The sequence below is a fragment of the Bufo bufo genome, chromosome 11 (genome assembly GCF_905171765.1).
Source record: "Bufo bufo chromosome 11, aBufBuf1.1, whole genome shotgun sequence".
Taxonomy (NCBI): Eukaryota; Metazoa; Chordata; class Amphibia; order Anura; family Bufonidae; genus Bufo; species Bufo bufo.
In genome coordinates, this window is record NC_053399.1 from 26079334 (window position 1) to 26095647 (window position 16314).

Genomic DNA, 16314 nt, shown 5'->3' on the forward strand with positions numbered 1-16314 from the left:
TATGACATGTAATCATATTTAGTATGCCTCTGATAGTAACAAATTTAATTGAATCCATAAGTCACATTTATAAGAATCTGAGTTCCCCTTAGGTTCCTCTAATATGTACAGATAAATATCATACGGTGAATGCCTGAGTATTTGTTTTTATAAACACCTTAATGCACAAAACCATGAAAAACTCAACCACTTGACACTACATACTGCTCAAAATATTTCCATTCCACCTTCTGAAAGGAAGAGCCAATCAGTATAAATAGTATATCGGGATCAGACTGGACAACTAAAGTAGAGGATCTAGGCTCAAAGACCCAATGGTCAAACAGAAGACAACCCCATCTGGCATCTGGAGCTGATATTGGAGCCAATCATTTGTCAATAGGGTTTACTATTAGTTAACATAGTAACATAGTACATAAGGCCAAAAAAGACATTTGTCCATCCAGTTCGGCCTGTCATCCTGCAAGTTGATCCAGAGGAAGGCAAAAAAAAAACTGTGAGATTGATTAACAAAAAAAACCTATTAGGTCTAATTGCTGGTATAATATAATACAACGCAAGTGAATTGGCAGATATACTATACTGATGGAAGTTTGGCACCCATAGTCTGTTTATCTGGTAAGTCAAAGGGACCATAACCTGATATACTCAGAATAGGCTGTCAATTTCTAATTATTGGGGTTCTGGCACTTGCACCCCCACCAAACAGCTGTTCTGCAGTAGCTATCCAGCTCCATCCACTTTGTAGTGGATGCAGCAAGTAACTGCGCCCCGTCATAAGTTAGTTGCGTCCTCTGGCAGCACAGTTTATTTCAAAGACCGTCGTTTTACACCAGTCTTTGGTGAATCTCTCCCATTCTATTTTTGAGAAGAGGAGGTACCCCTCCCTTTAAAATTATGCCAATTGTTCCTTTCAAAGTTACTTTCGAAGTTGAGTATATGATGTAGAAATATCCTTGTAAGGCTACTTTTACACTAGCATTTTTGCGGATCCGTCATGGATCTGCAAAAATGTTTCCGTTACAATAATACAACCGCATGTATCCGTCATGAACGGATCCGGTTGTATTATGTCTTCTATAGCCATTGAAAGTCAATGGGGGACGAATCTGTTTTCTATTGCGTCAAACCATATCCGTCCCCATTGATTTACATTGTGTGTCAGGACGGATCCGTCTTACTCCGCACCACATGGCAGACAGAAAAACTCTGCTCGCAGCGTTATTCTGTCCACAATGGGGACGCAACCAAACTGAACGGAATGCATTCTGGTGCATTCCGTTTCATTCAGTTCAGTTTTGTCCCCATTGACAATGAATGGGGGCAAAACTGAAGATAGTGTAAAAGTAGCCTAACACACATCTAAAAAGACAGTATATTTAGATTTTTCATCTTCTTTTAGCAACTAAACACTGTACTGTGCTAGGGCCTAGGTCTTAAGTTGTCCATACTAATTGTCCACTTTAAAAAAAATATATATTTTACCAAAGTGATAGGTAAGCCTGGTAAAATAATAAAAAAATGTACCTTCCCCTCCTGCTCCGATCCAGCACTGTCACTCTGTCATCTTCCGGGGTTGCAGACAGTGACATACTTTTTGGCTGCAGCGATGACATTCCATATATAGCTGTTCATAGCTAATCATTGGCCTCAGAGGTGGACGTCGCGAGACTGCTGAGGCCATTGATTTCCTGCGGTGTTATATGGAATGTCACCTTTGCAGCCAAACAATATGTGACTGGCAGCAGCTTGGGGAAAAAGACTGGCAGCACTGAATCAGAGTGGACAAAGGAAGGTAAGTTTGTCTTATTATTTTACCAGGCCCCTCATCACTTTGTAAAATAAAAATAAAATAAAAAAGTACAATGCCTTAAGTACTGATTCACACGACTGTTCTTGGTCTAGGAAACATGGTCTGTCGGCCACATCTCCTGGACTGACCATGGCTCTACTGACCTGAACTGACTGCATCATAGTAATTTATAATACAATCATTTCCTATCTGATTGTGGCTCTATTGTACTGTACTCAAATCATCATGTGAGTACAGTACCATAGACCCATGATCAGATAGGAACTGACTGTATCATAAATCAGTAAGATGCAGTCAGTTCGGGTCAGTGTAGCCACGGTCAGAATGGGAGATGGGGTTGATACACGGGCCATGTTTCCCGAATCGAGCACAGTCGTGTGAATCAGTTAATGTTGGCAGGACCTCAGGTTTTCAGTGGAGGTCTTAAAACATGCCCAATCCTTTTGTTCTCATGGGAGATAAGCCACCGCCAGAGGTGTCTGGCCATGGCTTACTCCCCTCTCCTTACTGCGAACACACGCAGGCTTGGCTGAGCAGGCATGTGTCGGGGGGTTGTCGGGAGACGTAGTGTTGGCCAGGACAGCTATCTAAAGTATATGGCCAGTCTTGGAATCTACATTTAGAATATTTGGTTTGTGAAAAACCCTTATCAAAGACAAAAAAATAAAAATAAAGAAGAAAAGCTGAGGCGAGGACATTGCTGATTTTCTACTATGTTGTGCAACTGGAACTGTACAGAATGATGAATTGAATGACTTGCTCAAGCCTAGACTTGTCTAACAAAGTAGAACGTTTCCTTCCCGTCTCCTTTTGTTGCATGAATAGTTACGTGCCATTTCTTTCACATTATGCACAGCACACATTTCATTCCTCTTCAGCTATTTTGCAGCCCTTTAAAGCGGATGTCCCCTGATCTTGATAACATGTGCTTTAAAATCGTAAATCTTTCCAACAATTATGCGTGCATATTTTTCTTCTGATTTGTCTCCACTTTTGGCATCATTTTAATGAAATACTTAGTACATATGAGTTAAAGGGGTCAAGAGACCGAGAACCCCTTTTCATAGGTCCAGATGGGGCACAGGGTCATTGGTGCTCTGGTTCCAGTGCCGAGCTACCTTCTCCTATATCCGGTTCCTGCTTGACTGGAAGTGTGACGTGCCAACAACCCCCACTCACCACTGCTTGAAATTGATGGTCTCAGCAGTCACCTGCCGTACTGGCAGTGGTGACGTGTGTGTGTGTAGAGGGCATGTGACACTTCGGTCCAGTGGGGACTGGAAGTGGAGGAGAAGAGATCGCACTGGAACCAGAGTGCCAGTGACAGAGAAGTACGTGTTTTTTTATCCCTGTACCTAGCCTGGCAATATCAAAAAGGGTTCCCGATCTCGGATCCTTAAATGCTATATGCACTTTGTTTTTTGTTGAAATGCATCTGGGGAAATGACTGGGGCCATAAAATATGTATGGGGGCACAAATTGAGGCTAATACCTATACTGGGGCATAACCTGGGGGTTATTATAACTTCTGGGAGGCACTAAGGGGGCTATTATTATTTCTAATTTATACTGGAGCATTATGGGGGAGGGGGTAATATATATATATATATATATATATATATATATATATATACTGAGGCTACGGCAGGGCTAGGGGTTTTTATTTAAAAACCCAATGAAATTCATCTATTTTTAATGGTCATTTTTAACATTCGTTAAAAATGGATGCAAAACCGTTGGCATATGAGCAGTTAATTGTCTGTGATTGGTGTTATTGCCAAGCACAGACATTAGCCCTGGGTGTCTGCAGCAGAAACCCGCGCGGCTATTGGTGATTGCTCAGCTTCTGAGTGGGCACCATGTTTTAAGACCTAACTTCCGCTATACATGTACAGTGCAAGTCAGGAAGGGGTTAAAATTTAGTGGCCTTTACTGGTACTGTAGATGAGCTCCCACTGTGCTTCCAGATCCTTTCAAAGTGTTAGTTTTAGAGCCAGAGGCTGCAAGGAACAGCTGATTGGTAGAGTTGTGGGGTGTCAGACTTCCACAATTGGATATTAATGACCTTTCGTGGAGAGGTCATCAATATCATGAGCCCAAAAAACTCCTCCAACTACTTGAAGGCATGCATATATAAAAAAAAGAAAAGTAAAGAATCGCACATCTAGCTGCAATGCTTTTATCTCATCCCTGATACTTTTGCAGAAAACAGCGCATGTGTACCGCCTCCTATGCTACATGCTAAATGAGGCATTAGTGTACATTTTGATAAAAAGGCATAAGCCCACTCACCACGCCAAGGTTGCCTCTATGAGTGGGTCCTACTCTAAAATTGGCGCGGCACTGCACGGCGACCACCAACGCTGTGGCGCCAATCCGACAGGCGGGGGGACCCAGCAGCCAAACAGCACCCCTGCTGTCTGACTATGCCATACCTAGCACTGGGCCCCACCAACCTGTCAGAAAAACAGCACAGTGGCCCCTGTACAGTACCGCACCATGTGAACAGTTGTCTCACCTTACCTGAAGCTCTCAGGAACTCCAACTGAGAGCATGGTAGGTTAATTTAACCCCTCTTGCAAAATACCTTGGTACATAAAATCACCTGACGTTTTTATTCCACAAACCTCCATTGTTTTGTTTTTTAAATGCTACAAAAATGAATAAGGCATTTTTTAGTTTTTTTTTTTTTTTTTGGGCAAAAAATAAAACAGCAGGGAAAAAAAACGGAACCCTTAGTGATGTTTTCAATACTCCTATTGATCATGCGCTCCATAAAGAAGTATGTTACATTTCCTGGTTGTTACACATTTATGACAAAGCCTTGGGAAACATAACGTTAATTACGACCGAAAAAAATAGTTATTTGTTCACGTCTAATGAAGCTCATCTCTATAAGAGAATTTACTGAAACAACAGACAAGAAAAGTCACTTTTTAACTAGTCTCTCCATAAAGGCCACTGGAGTGCTACAAAGATAATAAAACTGCCTTTAAACTCACACAGATTCATGGAGGAAATCTTCAGTGATATACTAACAAGAACTGACCAAGTCAGCAATTTTTTTTTTCACTGATATATCAATGGCTGTGGGGGGATTTATGTGCAACATGGGCTCTTTCGATCCATACTTTATGAACTCAGTATACATATTTTACTGATGCTGGTAATATGTTAGTTTGTACAGGGACACAATGTTAAAAAGTCATTGTACTTTCACGCAATTTCATTTAATAGAGAATGGTGTAATTTCTAAATCAATTCATAAAAATAAAAAAAATGCCTGTATCCGCCCCCAAAAAAAGCTATAATATCATGGCTACTAAGGGTCTAACTTCAACCTAACTGTCAGTCCACTGCTTGTTGTCTGGCAAGAACAGTCCCTTGAAGATGGCAGGAAGTGGGAGCGAGTAAGAGCTAACTGAGATCCTGAGCCTGATAAAACAACTGCTTCTGAGTGAAATGCATCTAGCTGTGCAGCTGAAACAACGAATAACGTGGCTGAAAGAGACTTTAGGGAAGCCTGATTTGCATCAAATTCCATTAAATAGTCATTAAATTTGTAATATATTTCTTTATATACAGGGAGTGCAGAATTATTAGGCAAGTTGTATTTTTGAGGATTAATTTTATTATTGAACAACAACCATGTTCTCAATGAACCCAAAAAACTCATTAATATCAAAGCTGAATATTTTTGGAAGTAGTTTTTAGTTTGTTTTTAGTTTTAGCTATTTTAGGGGGATATCTGTGTGTGCAGGTGACTATTACTGTGCATAATTATTAGGCAACTTAACAAAAAACAAATATATACCCATTTCAATTATTTATTTTTACCAGTGAAACCAATATAACATCTCAACATTCACAAATATACATTTCTGACATTCAAAAACAAAACAAAAACAAATCAGTGACCAATATAGCCACCTTTCTTTGCAAGGACACTCAAAAGCCTGCCATCCATGGATTCTGTCAGTGTTTTGATCTGTTCACCATCAACATTGCGTGCAGCAGCAACCACAGCCTCCCAGACACTGTTCAGAGAGGTGTACTGTTTTCCCTCCTTGTAAATCTCACATTTGATGATGGACCACAGGTTCTCAATGGGGTTCAGATCAGGTGAACAAGGAGGCCATGTCATTAGATTTTCTTCTTTTATACCCTTTCTTGCCAGCCACGCTGTGGAGTACTTGGACGCGTGTGATGGAGCATTGTCCTGCATGAAAATCATGTTTTTCTTGAAGGATGCAGACTTCTTCCTGTACCACTGCTTGAAGAAGGTGTCTTCCAGAAACTGGCAGTAGGACTGGGAGTTGAGCTTGACTCCATCCTCAACCCGAAAAGGCCCCACAAGCTCATCTTTGATGATACCAGCCCAAACCAGTACTCCACCTCCACCTTGCTGGCGTCTGAGTCGGACTGGAGCTCTCTGCCCCTTACCAATCCAGCCACGGGCCCATCCATCTGGCCCATCAAGACTGACTCTCATTTCATCAGTCCATAAAACCTTAGAAAAATCAGTCTTGAGATATTTCTTGGCCCAGTCTTGACGTTTCAGCTTGTGTGTCTTGTTCAGTGGTGGTCGTCTTTCAGCCTTTCTTACCTTGGCCATGTCTCTGATTATTGCACACCTTGTGCTTTTGGGCACTCCAGTGATGTTGCAGCTCTGAAATATGGCCAAACTGGTGGCAAGTGGCATCTTGGCAGCTGCACGCTTGACTTTTCTCAGTTCATGGACAGTTATTTTGCGCCTTGGTTTTTCCACACGCTTCTTGCGACCCTGTTGACTATTTTGAATGAAACGCTTGATTGTTCGATGATCACGCTTCAGAAGCTTTGCAATTTTAAGAGTGCTGCATCCCTCTGCAAGATATCTCACTATTTTTGACTTTTCTGAGCCTGTCAAGTCCTTCTTTTGACCCATTTTGCCAAAGGAACGGAAGTTGCCTAATAATTATGCACACCTTATATAGGGTGTTGATGTCATTAGACCACACCCCTTCTCATTACAGAGATGCACATCACCTAATATGCTTAATTGGTAGTAGGCTTTCGAGCCTATACAGCTTGGAGTAAGACAACATGCATAAAGAGGATGATGTGGTCAAAATACTCATTTGCCTAATAATTCTGCACGCAGTGTGTATATATATATATATATATATATATATATATATATATTATCTTCTGGGCTATGGTCATAAGATCCAAGTTCATGCATCTCTTTCATGTTTCCTGTGATGTTATATCCATAGGTGGGTAAGTAATAGAGGGATATCTTTGTAACTATCTGGGTGTGGTTAGGGGCGGTGCTGAAGCTGTGGCAGAGAAGGAGAAGTGCATGATGGGTTTGGTTTGATACAGCAACAGGAAGTGCCACATACAGGATGGAAACAAAACCTGAGGGATTGGTTTACATGGTGAAAATGGGTCAGAGAGTCCAAATTGAAAAAAGCATGTGGAAGATGTACATGAGGTAAGCAACTACATGAGCATATCTGTTAAAAATCACAGTAATCCTGAAAAACCCTTTTAATTTGGTAAGTGGCAGCTGGAAGGATATGTTGCTCGCTTCAATATTCAAAAGTTTTTGAATGCGCTATAGAAAAATAAACATTTTTGGAAAGAATACTTCAATGGGTTGTCCACTTTGGACCCCAAGTGATAAAGATAATCTGTGGGGGAACCCAGCTGGAACCAACCACGGCAAAAGAAATTGAATCATTATTCTTTGCTCTCATCTGCATTGGAGGCTTCCTTAGGAACTTGCAAATGGAATTAGTTGAGTCTACCTCATCCCTCTAGTACGCTCCTTATAGTCCATTCCCCTGCACATACCTCTCTTTTCTTCATTAAATTCACTTTCAGCACTTATGATTGTACCAAATAACTATCCGGTCCAGTGGTGTAACTAGAAATGACTGGGCCCCACAGTAGATTTTTGAAGTCAAAATTGCTCTCTCAGACGAGGCCCGGCAGCCGCTCCGTCCATTTCCTCCAGTGTCTCTGTATATAATGCCATTGTATATTGTTGAGGGGGCCCTGACAATGAAAATCTTTCAGTCCTCCTCCTGGGTGGGCCACTTCTGAGTATGGGCCCTAAAGCAGGCGCTTCCCCTGCATCTCTTATAGCTACGCCCCTGCTGCTGGATTGAAGGGAGGTCGTAAGCCCTGGAAACAAGCAGTGTATAATGCCAGCAAAGGAGGCAATATGGACAATCGTTATACATTAGTAAGTGCCTTGCATTAACTTTATCTACATGATGAATGCCATTTGCTGAAGTGAGACAACCCCTTTTATAAAAGGTAGATAACCATTTAAAGATTATATATATTATAAAACAGCCTATGTGACCCCAGAGCTTGGGGAAATGGGCACCTACTGCCATCTTCATCAGCAGTGTGAACTTGTGCAAAGCTTGCCTTTTCCAAAGGCATCGTACCATGCACAAATGAGGGAGGAGCGAAGTATCATAACGCATCATTTGTACAACAGATGGAAATGCAGTTGTGAATAACAAGTATTTGGTTTTTTCCCCCCATGTTTTAGGATGTGTTTTTGCTAACCCATAATAGAGAAAGGAGAGCAATTAACTTTCTATAATACCCTCTCTTCTCTGCCTATGGATTAAAGTTACTTTAAATCGAGACAAAGAACAGTTAGAGTTCTGGAGTTACCGTTACGCAAACATAAAAAAAAAATACACATGCCAATATATCAGCAATGGCTCCGGTCTCCACATATGACTCAGTACATAAGGGTGATTAATAATGAAGTATCCGATGGTCTGCTGGCATCCTCTTCTGCATAACAGCCTTATTTGGCTTTCAATTTTAGATAAAGCAATGTAAAGGAAACCTGCTTCCTCACCGTTTTCGGCGATACTTGAAACATAAATACACAATGCAAGAATTTCTTAAATTCTTGACATTTTTTTACAGTTAACAATGCTAACATAAGAAAAGACAACAAACAAATTGAACGCCATTTCTTCTTTGTGCAAATGGTAAGTTTTTTTATTTTTCCACAACATCCTTGCTCCACAGCATGCATTGCTGTGTCTTCCCTTAAGAAACTGCGCTGACACCCGCTGATATATCACTCTTAAGGTTCTTGTATTTTCTGCCTTCACTCTAGGAGGTAAAACAAACACAGACACACGTATTCATATGTCACTGTGACATCTGGTAAGTTCTGCCTAGTGGAATATTTGTAATGATATGTATGAAAGGACACATCATTATAAAAATGACCTTCCCTAAAGCATAGTACATCGTCTCCTACTAAGATATTTTATCAAAGGCTTAGTGTAATGTACACGGTATCACTGAAGTCCAACTCAAACATTGATATCACTTCAATAATCTCTGTCATCTCTGCATGTTGACAATTACACAATTGTCTTTTCATCTTTATGGTTACATTTTTTTCAGCAAGACAATATGTTTGGTATGGGCATGTAATGTTAAAGGGAATGTCTCACTAAAGACGCTGGATATGCCATCAAAGTCTGATTAATGGGGGGGTCCAACCGGTGTACCTGACGGCTTTTTCGTGACCAAATGGTCACCATTGACTACAGTATTACTGGTTGATCTTGCTGAAAAAAGCAAGCTAAAGCTTTTAAGAGCCTAAGGGATCTGGTGGCTCAAAGAGGACAGACCCCACACATCTGGGCATTCATCGTGTATCCTACCAATATTTTATTTTATTACTTTATTTCATGCACTTATATTCCACAGCACTTTAGAGACATTATCATCAAGCTGTCCCCAATGGGGCTCACAATCTAAGATCCCTATCAGTATGTCTTTGGAGTGTAGGGGGAAACCGGAGTATTCAGAGGAAACCAACGCAAACACGGGTAGAACATACAAACTCCATGCAGCCTATCTGAAAGTCTATACTGAGACACGGGGCAGATATACTGAAACTGGCACTACATAGCAAAGTTTGATGGCCTAAGATGCACCAAATTTATTAAGAAGCACAGTCCTCTTTCAGAAATTTGGTGCATTTGATAGCAGTCCATGTGCCTTAGCTGACATATATTTGAACTATAATATCTGATAGCTTTAGGTGTAAATTATAATAAATGTGATAGACTATGGGAACCCATGCCCCCTCCTGCTAAGTCTTCCTTGCACATCCATGCTCCCAGCCACCTAGCTTTGCAAGGAACTGCAGTCAGCCCTATTCACTTGAATAGGGCGTAAAAAAGTTATAATTAGGGATGAGTGACGTTTTGGAAAATTCGATTCAGGTTCTTCGCCGAATTTTACCAAAAAATTGCGTTGTGATGAATTACTTCATCACGAAGCACATTTTTTTGTAAGTAGCGGGTGCAATGACAGGGAGCGGTGATAGCACCGCTCCCCATCATTGTACCCCTCAGATGCCGCGTTCATACATGATTGCTGCATCTAAGAGTAATAATACAGTGTAAAATTAACAGAAAAAAATTCAATCATACTTACTGCCTACATTTGCTCGCGACGGGCCAGCTGCCGCCAACTTGCTTGAAGATCTTGCGCAAAGTCTTGTGTGGCCTGAGATGACGTCGTCACATCACCATGCATGGGATTTAGGCCGAGACCTTCAATCAAGATGGCAGCTGGGCCATCGTCAGCAAATAGAGGAGGTAAGATTGTTGTTTTTTTTTTTTTTACACTATTTCAGGTTAAGCACGAGGAAATTCATCCTGAAATTCGGAAAGAATTCCACTTTGTTGAATTCGAGTCGCTCATCTCTAGTTATAATCCTAAATTATGGATGAAGGTAGAACATTGACTTATAGGATAGTTACCTTCCAATTGGTAGCACCAGAGGCACAGCTTTCTTTTCTTTTTGGAAAGAGTTAATTTGCCTACCTTTTTCACAGAGGAGCATTGCAGGGCATAAAAGACTACTTCCGCCTAGTAAGCCCTCTACACAACAAAGAATTGTTTAATGAAAAAAATAATTACAATTGCCGATGAAAAATATTGGAAAAATGGCTCAAGCATGGCTTGTGTATACAAACCTATAAAGTACTGCAAATATATTCAGCGCTCTTCTGGGTTTTAAATGTTTCAAATTGTATTGATTGGGGTATTTGTTGCTTATGACTTGATAAAGCTATTGCTTAAATTGGTTGAATGAGTAACTAAAGGGGCAATTATTTTTCCATATTAAAGCGACTAGCATTAGCTAACATCTTTTAAACAGAAGAAAAGAGGGAAAGGGAAAATACTTATAATTATTCATGGGAAACCCCAAACCTAACAAGTCATGTTCCATAAAAAGTGACCGATGTGTTTCAAATACAAAATTGTCTCTTGACACCATATACGGCAGTGCATACGGCACATAAAATTAGTAATGTATACATACCGTATTTGTCATTAAGCCGATGTGGATGACGCACAATGCAGTCTTCCATAATACAACATATCTAATAAACTCTATCGCCCGTGCTCTGAAGCTCCTATGATTGTATGTTGTCCTTCACAGGTTACCAGCATATCCCAAAATTACCTGTAAAAGTTTAATGACGCAGGCATTTTTCTCACAGTATAAAATAAAAGCATAAAATAATATAACATCATACATTATAAGGGTACTGCACGCAAGATCATAAAGTATGGCCAGAGATAAGCAAGGAGTGTGATAAGGACATGCAAGCAAGTTAATGCCTCAGGTATATCTGCCTTTACTGTCCCACAGCTCTACAGTGTCCCCATGTGGTGTGCATTAGTAGTCCAAATGTTTCCTACTCTACCTAAAATACAGTAAATGGCCAAAATTGAGAATTATATACAGTATATAAGAATAAGGGATGCAAGTGAGTTTTAAAGCTGTAAGAATTCTTGCAAAGTCAGAGAATTTAAATTTAGAAATCAGTGCAGAAGAATAAATGTCCACAAAAGGTTATGAGTAAGTGGGCAAAGAAGAAGGGTCACATTTGCACCAATAGCCATTAATGTACCCTGCTTCAAGAAAGTGATGAAATGTCCAGTAAGGCAAAACGTGTTCTCAGGTTGGAGTTATTTAACTCTAGCCTTACAGCTGTATGTTCTGTATCTTCTACCTGTCTTTCCATGTGTTTTTGGGGAGGTATTTCGATGTATTTATTTATTTTTAAAAACATTCCCAGGCCATAAGTAGATTGGAGCCGTTAGGTGTATGTATTTAATGGGGTTGCCGCATGACAAGAACTTATCCCCTATTCACAGGAGAGTGGATTTGTCTGATCGTTGGAGGTCTGTGCTCCCCACTTGAATCGAGCGGAGGACAAGCATGCATGTCTGCTGCTCCATTCAACTCTATAAGAGATAACCAAGTACATGCCCTTGGCTATCTTCAACAGCCCCATAGAGCTAAATGCAGCACTAGTGTGCAGGTGTCCCAGGGAGAATTGGTTCCCATTCTTGTGGATGGCGGGTCACCAGCGGTTGGACCCCTGCCGATCAGACACTCATGTCCTAACCTGTGGATAGGGGATAAGTTGTCCTCATGGGACTACCACTTTAAGAGAGTAAAATTAGATTGTGGGCTATGACAATCTCTGCACTACTGGTGTCCCAGATAGTATCACTAGCAATTGCATACATTTCTATGCAGAACTTAGAACAGGGGACCCACAACACCATGACCACCTTCAGTAGAACCTTCATTAGCACAGAGATAATGCACACAGGAATATCTCAATGGTGGAACAACATACACAGTTAAGTTATATCACAGGCATAATGCTCACAATGATGTCACAGTACGCCAATAAGGCGTTGATGCTGTGAAATGAATCAGTGATGTCACAGCACAGAAATTATGCAAGAAGTAATGCATTCTTCCATGTCCATATACATCACAAACTATACATATTTCCGAGTGGAGATGGTCCCCTTAGTTATTGAGGCTCTGCTACCCTCGTACTTACGCTCATGTTTCTGTGGTGTTCCACCCTTTTGTTAGCAGTACCTCAAGGTATAAATAAGAAAGGGGTAGCTCTAGGAAAGTATTGGCATCTGAAAACATAAAGAATAGTATAAACACAAACCAAATTAAAACTAGGTACATGTTGAAAAGAAGTACGGTAGATGTTTGTCATTTGAATATTATTTTGATTAAAGTACTGTAAAATAATACAGACACCGCATAATATAAAGGCTAATACAACTCAATAGAAGGAAATGCATACCTAAAATGGTACAGAAAGATATAAAGCTAAAGAAAAGAAAGTCTCCAGATGTTGCTTCTATGAATTCTCTAAGTGACCCGAAAAAACCGATGGCGAATTGACAACAGTTTAGATCAGTTTTTAATTGGACCACAAGGGAGAAACTAATCATGACTGAATTGGTATGAACCAACAAAGACTACGATGGAAATTAAAAGGATCTATCAACAGATCAGTCAAAATCAAAAGAGAATATGCAAAATGCAAATATGTGTATTTTATCTCTCTGTGGCCCAATTTTATACAGTGAAGAACTGAAAAAAAGAATAGACATCACAGAGGACCGAGCTAGCAATAGAAGCAGGTAGGCAATGTGGAATTCTTCTTTTTGGCTAGTTTATTAGTAGTAACATCCTCTGAACAGATAATGTGTTCCCAGGCACCTTGATCTCTAAGGCTGGGTTCAGACCTGAGCGCATTGTATATGCGCATTTAACGCACGTTTTTGTCGCGCGTTTTTATGTGCGTTTTTTGCAATAGTAAACGCGCGTTTGACGCACGTTTGTGTGATTGACTGCAGTGTCCTATGGCCACAAACACGCGTCAAAACGCCCCAAAGAAGCTCAAGAACTTGTTTGAGCGTAGGGCGTTTTTCAGCGCGTTCAAACGCGCTGTAAAACGCTCAAGTGAGAACCAGGGCCATAGGGAAGCATTGGTTTTCATGTGTTGAGCGTTTTACAGCGCGTTTGAACGCGCTGTAAAACGCTCAAGTGTGAACCCAGCCTTAGGCTACTTTCACACTCGCGTTTGGTACTGATCCATCACAGATCTGCACAGACGGATCCGTTCAGGTAATACAAACGTTTGCATCCGTTCAGAACGGATCAGTTTGTATTATCTGTAACATAGCCAAGACAGATCCATCTTAAATACCATTGAAAGTCAACGGAGGAAGGATCCGTTTTCTATTGTGTCATAGAAAACTGATCCGTCCCCATGGACTTACATTGTGTGTCAGAACGGATCCGTTTGGCTCCGTTTCGTCAGACAGACACCAAAACGCGGCAAGCAGCGTTTTGGTGTCCGCCTATAAAGCGGAATGGAGACGGAACGGAGGCAAACTGATGGATTCTGAGCGGATCCTTTTCCATTTAGAATGCATTAGGGCAAAACTGATCCGTTTTGGAGCGCTTGTGAGAGCCTTGAATGGATCTCACAAATGGAAAGCCAAAACGCCAGTGTGAAAGTAGACTTAATCGTACTGCCTTATTGTTATACTGGCAGTTTGTACCTGCTGCCTCACTCCTCCCGGTAGGTATGGCCGCTGGAGTGCTCACATGGTCTCTCTGACAGTCAGGGGTCACTGGCATCTTGCAGTCCCAGTCACCAGGGCACTACTGCACTGTCCAGTCCATGCAGGCTTAGACATGTCTTTCCCCTGCTCTGCCTCTCACTAGCATGCTCAGAAAGGGCCAGTGTGTGCAACTTAATTTTTCCAAGCCTATGGTGGCCACCCCAAGGTATTTAGGGCACCTAACGCTGGGTGGAAAGTGCCTAAGCAATAGATTCTAGTTAGCTAGCTTCCAGCAAAGGTGCGCTATGGTCTTGTTTGCCTGCCAGCATACTGAACTCTGACTGTTTCCGGATTTGACCCTTTGCTTTCTGACCTGATCTCTGCCTGTTCCTTGTACTGACCCTGTGCTGCCTGCCCTGATCTTTGGACTATTTACTGGATTGCTTGTACGCAGCATGCCCTGACCCCAGTTTTGCCTGACCGTTTAGTGCTTTGCACTGATGTCTCGTGACCCTTGTGGGTCAGCAGCCACTGACTACTCCAAGAGGTAGCGGCCTGGTGGCTTACCTGCAGCGGAGTCCAAATCCCTGTATATTGACCGTTGTTTTTGTCCGCATCTGTTCTGCATTTTTTTGCGGATCGGTTGCAGACCTATTCACTTTAATTGGGCCGCAAAAGATGCAGACAGCACACTGTGTGCTCTCCGCATCCATATGTCCGTTTCGCAGCATCCTCCAAAAAATTAGAACATGTCCTATTCTTGTCCGTTTTGCAGACAAGGATAGGGCAATACTACAGAGGGGGAGGTTCTGTTCCGCAAAACGTGGAACGCCAGTATGCATGTTTTGCGGATCTGCAATTTGCGGACTGCAAAACAGGCAACGGCCATGTGCATGAGGCCCTTAAAGAGTGAAAACCAAATGGATCACTTAGATAATGCCTTTAAAAGTAGCCCCAAGTCATATCTGTTCAGTGGCTCAGCAGATCCACATCCCCTTCTGTGACACCTATGGAGACTTCCGCTTTCTTTTACACTGGGCACAGGCTCTGTAGTTATCCATGGATAAAGTGGCATGCTTCACAAAACGCAGTATTCTCCACTAGAAGAGAAAATTATGGCTTCCGTATACCTGCCCAGAGTACCTAGAGAATTTAGAAGACGTAGGCAATTTGCATCTTTTTGTAAATTCTCTATGTTTTCACACAAAATTAGCATTTTTATATGTAACCAGTTTTTTTTTTCAATCAAGGTAAACTCTTTCGTGTAAATCCTTCATTGCAAAGCACTTTTCTTCACAACGAGAATATTTTGTACCCTGCTACCCACTTGCTGTGAAAACTATTATAAGGCCTCATTCACATTTCCGTGAAAAGCGTTCGTGTTTCATCCGTGAAGGATCCGTGGTTGGTCTGTGTTTCCGTTTTTAACATTCGTGTGTCATCCGTAATTCACGGAAGTTGCTTAGCTGAAAATTAATTTCCAAGGTATCTCCTATTAGTCTTCATTGAAAAACAGACACAACACAGATGCCATCTGTGTTGTGCCAGTGATTTTCATGGACCCATAGACTTAAATGAGCGTGCTTGGTCCAGATCATAGATCAAAGTAGTGCATGTCCCCGGTCAGTAAAAAAATACTGATGTGTGAACAGACACATAAAAAAAAAAAAGGGTATTATCTGCGGACAGCACACTTCAGTGAAAAACGGAAATGTGAACGAGGCCAGGTTCTGGAACATGTGGCATTTGTTGATGCTTTAGCTCGGCAGAAGCTTTCGGATGATCTAATAAAGTTATGAAAAACAGCATCAGTGTTTATACGGAGGACTGAATTTTTGTTATTTTTAAGGAAAACATGCATAATAATAATAATAATAATAATAATACAAATCTTAGACTAATTGTCTTCTATCTGAAAGCACCACCAAGGGCTTGTTTTTGTCTTTCCTTGCTTCAGTATACTCCTCATTGCTCATCACATCTAAAATCCTATTTCCTGCCCTATTCATGAAGATCAGCAACCTGGAGCTTGACTGATTACTGAC